Source organism: Ranitomeya variabilis, chromosome 4, assembly GCF_051348905.1.
Source record: "Ranitomeya variabilis isolate aRanVar5 chromosome 4, aRanVar5.hap1, whole genome shotgun sequence".
Taxonomy (NCBI): Eukaryota; Metazoa; Chordata; class Amphibia; order Anura; family Dendrobatidae; genus Ranitomeya; species Ranitomeya variabilis.
In genome coordinates, this window is record NC_135235.1 from 25,136,570 (window position 1) to 25,143,300 (window position 6,731).

Below are 6,731 nucleotides of genomic sequence, written 5' to 3' on the forward strand. Positions count from 1 at the left end.
CAACATGGAGGGAGGAGAGAGACCGCCAGTCACAAGATGGAGGGAGGAGGGAGACAGCCAGTCACAAGATGGAGGGAGGAGAGAGACAGCCAGTCACAAGATGGAGGGAGGAGAGAGACAGCCAGTCACAGCATGGAGGGAGGAGAGAGACAGCCAGTCACAGCATGGAGGGAGGAGAGAGACAGCCAGTCACAAGATGGAGGGAGGAGAGAGACAGCCAGTCACAAGATGGAGGGAGGAGAGAGAGACAGCCAGTCACAAGATGAAGTTGGGACGCCCGCCTGGGCCGTGGGGTACTTGGTACCAGGTCCGGTACTCAAAGGGGATATCACGGTGGCTGCGACCCGGTCCATGGCCCTGGGCGCCCAAGTAAAAGGGATAGTCTTTAAAGGGGTTTTAGAATAAAGTTTGTATTCGTGATGCCACCTATGGTATTTGGTCAGAGGGGACCGACGCCGCTTAAAGGGGTCCTCTGGGGTGATGTTATGGCAGCTAGATGGTATACCTTCCCACAGGTGAAGTATATTCCCAGGACTCCTGGTGTGTAGATGGAAGATGGTGAATGGTGCAGTAAAGAACGGAGGACACAGGTTTGCAGTCTCTTTACCTGGTTTACTGAAGACTTCAGGCGGCCACAGTCCAGGGCACCAGATCACAGGTACAGGCAGGGTCCGGCCGGCTTGGAAGCAAATTCAGAGTCCCTTTTACCAGGTGGACTTAGAAGCCTTCCTCATAGCGCGGTGGTGTAGTAGTGCCTTGCTGCCTGTGGCTTCTATCAAGGTCCTCACAGTTCTCTCTGACCTCCTTAAAGGTGGGACACAAACCCGTATAATAGGTGCCTCGAGCCTTTTTACAGGGTCTCTATCACGACCTGAGCTGTATGCGCCACTGTGTCTCCTGGGTATTAGGGCGGACAGGTGACGTGTAATCCAGCTGTCCTGCCGGTTTCTGCTGTAACTCTTGGAGTCTCTCACAACCTCGGTCTTCCGGCTACCGGTGTCTGCGCTCTGCCAGGGAGGTAGCCCAGTCGCAGCTGTCCTCCCCAATGGTTACTCTCCTGTGCTTTGCTTTCCTGCTCGCTTGCTACACGCTGTTCTTCCTTCTCAGTTATCTCTGTCCAGGAGCTGCAGCACCTTCGTGGCTACACGGCCCCTCCAGTCCTTCTGACTGCTCTCCTCTCTGCCAGGAGATGCAGACTTCCACGTCTGCTCAGCTACACTCCTTTCTTGCCAGCCCCGCTTAAGCTGATGTTCCATGACAAGCTCCTCTCTGGCAATCTCTGACTCACTGACTTCCTTTCTCTCCAGACCAGAATATATGTATAGGGGAGCCACCCATAAACTGGATCAGGGCTCCCCCTTCTGGCCTGGAGTGTGAACATGTTGTATGCTTGTGGTTTACCTGATAATGAAGATCTTCCTTCGCTTCCAAGCATGACATCACTCTCCCCGTGAGGAAAGCAATGCCACTGCAACAACCTGGACCCTGGGGTGTTACAGAGGGAGGAGAGACAGCCAGTCACAAGATGGAGGGAGGAGAGAGACAGCCAGTCGCAGTATGGAGGGAGGAAAGAGACCGTCAGAATGTTTGTCTTCCCCCTTGCTCAGCAGCACTCTGTCTCTCTCTGGCTGGTGACGGATCCCCCCTTTCTATATGACCCACATGTATTATACTGATGGCCGGATGCACATTACAGGCAGTTTTTACCTGTTGTGTGCCCCCTCTTTCCTTATAGATTGTAGCTTGTGAGCCGGACCCTCACTCCTGGAATTAGGACCCTCACTCCTGGAATTGTGGAATTATGCAGCTGCTGACATGTACAGCTGAAGCCAGAAGCTTCCATCCACTATATAAAGACACATCTGCAGGTTTTTCTCAATATCTGACATGAAATCAGAATAAACCTTTCCTGTTTTAGGTCAATTAGGATTACCATAATTATTAATATTTGCCACATGCCAGAATAATGAGAGAGAGAGAGAGAGAATGTTTTAGGGCATTTTTATTTATCCATTTCATTAGTATTTGGTGCCATTGCCCTTACACTGAATGACTTGGGTTAGACGTTTGGGATCTCCTTCCACAAGCTTCTCACAATAGTTGGTCAGAATTTGGGCCCATTCCTCCTGACAACACTGGTGTAACTGGTCCAGGTTTGTAGGTCTCCTTGCTCGCACCGGCCGTTTCAGCTTTGCCTATCCATTTTCAATAGGATTGAGATTAGGGCTTTGTGATGGCGGCTCCAGAACATTGACTTTGTTATCCTGGAGCCATTTTGGCAGTAAGCTTTGGGTCATTGTCCATTTGGAAGACCCATTTCCGCCCAAGCTTTAGCTTCTTGGCTGATGTCTTGAGATGTTTCTTCAGTATTGCCACATAATCTGCTTTTCTCTATTTTGTGAAGTGCACCTGTCACTCCTGCAGCAAAACAACCCCACAACATGATGCTGATGTAGAAGGGAAGACCGGGCTGCCAGAGCTGCTGAAAAGCTGGTTCCAGAACTGCTGGGGACGAACCTCCTGTTCCTGGGGGGAATGAGATTGCAGCCGCAGCGAACCAGTAACCAGAGTGAAAGGGGCACAGCCAGTCAGTGTGAGGTAACATGGGTTGCGTGGCATCGGAAGCAGTCTTCCCGCCAGAACGCTGATGAGGTTCAGACTGCAAAAGCTGAGTGGAGAGCGACAGGCCGTGGCGTAAAGAGAAAGGGCGCCATAGTGAGGGACTCACCGAAATCGACGGGCGCACAGGGGAGCATGCGATGAACGGAGCATCGCAGTACAGACGTCCGGGTAAAACATTGCAGTTCAACCCTTCAGGTCACAGCGGCTGCTCAAGGAGACCCGCGCCGAGACGAATCTAGTGGGGAGCTCCACTCTCTTACTCCACAAATATATGGACTAGGGGCTCAATGGGTAGAATCGGAGACCGCCTGCTGCCGCCAGAAGAAGGACCATGTGCTAGGCGAGGACCCCAGCAGACATTACACCAAACACCGCCGACATTCTGTGATCCACGGAGCCTTCAGACAGTGACAGTCACGATAAGTGAAAACGTTAACAAGAGACTGTTTAATTAACCAATGTTTATTCAGTTTTACCTTTGTACCCTTTGTTTACCCTACTATCTCCCTGTGAGTTTTCCCACTGTTAAATAGTTCAATATAGTTTATCCCTGCTGTGCAGCATTTGTGTTACTGCATTCCAGCACCTGCTTATTACCTGCCTCCACCATGTTTCACAGTTGGGATGGTGTTCTTAGGCTTCCAAGCTTCTCCCTTTTTCCTCCAAACGTAACGATGATCATTATACCCAAAAAGTTCAATTTTAGTTTTATCAGACCACCGGACGTCTCCAAAAATTAAGGTCTGTGTTCCTGTGTGCATTTGCGATCATTAATTTTTTAAAGGTTTTTTTATGTTTCTTTTGGAGTAATGGCTCCTTCCTGGCAGAGTGGCCTTTCAGCCCATGTTGATACAGTTCTCATTTCACTGTGGATATTGACACAATCTTACCAGCTTCCGCCATCATCTTCACAATTTCTTTTGCTTTTGTTCTCGGGTTAATATGCACATGTCAGACCAAAGCACGTTCATCTCTGGGACACAGAACCCGTCACCTTCCTGAGCGGAACGATGGCTGGACATTCCCATCTTGTTTCTACTTGCGTAAAATTGTTTGTACAGATAAACGAGGCACCTTCAGGTATCTTGAAATTGTGCCCAAGGATGAGCCAGACTTGTGCAAGTCCACAATTCTCTTCCTGATATCTTGGCTGATTTCTTGAGACTGTACCATTATGCTACACAAAGAAGCAGTGTGTTTCAGGTGCGCATTAAAATACATCCACAGGTGTGTCTCTAATTAACTCAGATGTTACAAAAAAAAAACTATCAGAAGCTTCCAAACGCATGATATCATCATGTGGGCCGTCCTGAATTGTTGTTGCTGTTTAAAGGCATAGTAATCTTAGTGGATCTAAACTTTTGACTTGACAGTAATAAAAATGGCCCTATCCCTGTTACTTATATTCTCCATCTTGGGCCTTAAAACATACTCTCTCTCATTATTCTGGCATTTGGCAAATATTAATAATTATGATTATCCTAATTGACCTAAAACAGGAAAGGTTTATTCTGTTTTCATGTCAGATATTGAGAAAAACCTGCACATGTGTCTTTATATAGTGGATGGAAACTTCTGGTTTCAACTGTAACTGCTGGGTCCTTGTAGATACTCATTCTCATTCTGTGGCCCCCCATACAGGTTCCTTATTTCCCCCCCCCCCCCCGACCCATATAGGGGATCATATGACCGCTGTAGTGCACCTGCATTCACCACTAGAGGCAGCAGCTTCCAGTGAAGTTCAATGGACAGAGACGCAGAGCTGGGGTCATCCTGTGTGGCCGCCATTCCTGTATTTGCCCCTTCACTGGGTCCTGGGGGTCCTTGTAGCAGCCCTAGGAATCCACACTGCGGTCCTGGCCCTCCATGCATTATTTCATGATGGCCATACCTTCTCCCCTGATACCATCATTGTGGCATGAAGAAAGCAATGTTAATGCTGCAACCATTTGATAATAGACTGGATAATGGGGGGCACAGTCTGGGGCCTGGATTTGTTCAGGGGGCTGGATTAAAGTGCCCCTGTTAGCAGGATTGTGTTCAGTAACCTACAGACAGTGTCAGCTCGGCGCCGTTATACTGAATACAATGATACCTGGTGATGAAATCCGTCTTGTGGTTGTTGTTTAATCTTTATTTGTAGTTTTCATTTAATGAGATTCTCGCGCTCCGGGATGGATCTCATCACCAGGTATCATTGTAATCAGTATAATGGCACCGACCTGACACTGTCTGTAGGTTACTGAGCACAATCCTGCTGGCAGGGTCAAAATTAATTAGGGGGTTCTGTTCTAGGGTCTTTATTTGACTGGGGCGTTCTCAGGTCCATATTATTTTTTCAGCTGGATCTAGGGTCTTTTAGTTTAGGGAGTCTGTTACTCTAAGTGTATGATCTGGGTACAGGAAAGATATATATCTTGGTACCATGTTAGCCAGTAGATAGAAAAATATTTAGAAATCTGGGTACAGATTTTGTTTGTGGTGACTGGTCTCGGGTGGTCAGAATTGGGCTCTATATTAGTTTAGGGATCTGTGTTTCTATAGTGGGGATGGCCTGGAGCAATGCTATTCTAAGGGTATGTTCTGGGGTCTGTATTTGTATAGTGGGTATGGTCTGGTGTCTCTAAGTTTAAGGCGTTTGGTCTTCGGTCTCTGTTTGTATAGAGGGTATGGTTTGGGGTCTAAATTACATTAGGGGCATGGCCTTGGGTCTGTGTTAGTTTGAGGGGTCTGGCCTGTGATATCTGTTTGTATAAGGGCTATGGCCTGAGGTCTATATTAATTTACGTGTCTGTTCTGGGGTCTGTTATAGTTTGAGGGGTCTGTATTTGTATAGGGGGTATGGTCTGAGGTCTATATTACTATAGGTGCCGGGTCTGTTGCAGTTTGAGGGGTCTGGTCTGGTGTCTGTATTTGTATAAGGGGTATGTTCTGGGATCTGTTCATTTTGGGATCTGATGACGGGAGTCATGTACTACCAATGCATTATATCTCAGGTTGGGGTGGTTCCCTTTATAAATGTGAGGACTATATGTTGGTAAATGATGAGTGCCGTGCTTCTCAGAATCTTCCTAATATGAACAACATTAAGCTCCATACTGACTGTTTCCTTTACAGCAACATAACACACAAACACTTTCTTCAGCCTCTATATATTTATTCCTCCTCTTATTAGGTGGGTCTGGTTTTTATGGGTCAGCCCCCTTCTCTCTTGCCACAGTCTAGTATGGAGGGGCAGGTGTTTAGTTGCTGAGAGTACCCCCTTTAGTGTAAGCCGGTCAGCCCGGAGCTCACAACCACTTCCGTATCTCTTCCTTAAGAGACAGAAGACAAAGTGACACAATCATAATCATTATCCGGCTGATCTGTGCACCGAAACCTACTGGGACAAAGGGGGAAAGGGTCACAGGTGGACGCTGGGAAAAGTATAGCCCAAATCTCCAGCAAAAGTTACAGATATTCACCAAAGAAGAAAACGACAGCACGCAATTCACATTCTGCTGATCGTCAAAATTTAGTAAAATTACCATGTCACTACCAGCTCTGCCACTAGGTGGTGCTGCAGAATTCTGTGATTTATACAAAGTCTTTAGCGCCACCTGATGGTGTCCATTGATATAGATAAAGAAGAAAAAGAAAACTTGTCACGTTTTGTTTTTTGCTGCGTTTTTTTCTGCAGCTAAACCTGCTCTCTTAGAAGTAAAGAAGCTGCTTACGAAAACAGGTTTTGCTGCATTTTTTCAGGATCCCTAAGTTCAGCTTCGCTTCCACCACAGAATATAAACAATGCAAGGTGTTAGGTCATCAATGCAAGACATGGGAAACTAAAACCTTCTTGAAAAAAAAAGGTCAATTTGATCAAATTATTTAGTGGAAAAAGATTTCTGTGTCTGAAAAAATAGTGACTATTCTGAGCAAAAAAGTTTACGAGTTCATGAAAAAATACACAATTACAAATGTAACAGTGGAGGGAAGTGAACTGGTCGGGAATTTTTACACTTTGGTCGGCCCTTGATTTGATCAGGTATTGTTCAATGTCGCACCTTGGTCGGCCAATGTTTACTTTACACACATCACTAATCCTAACATCCATTCTCAGGTGAGGAGAC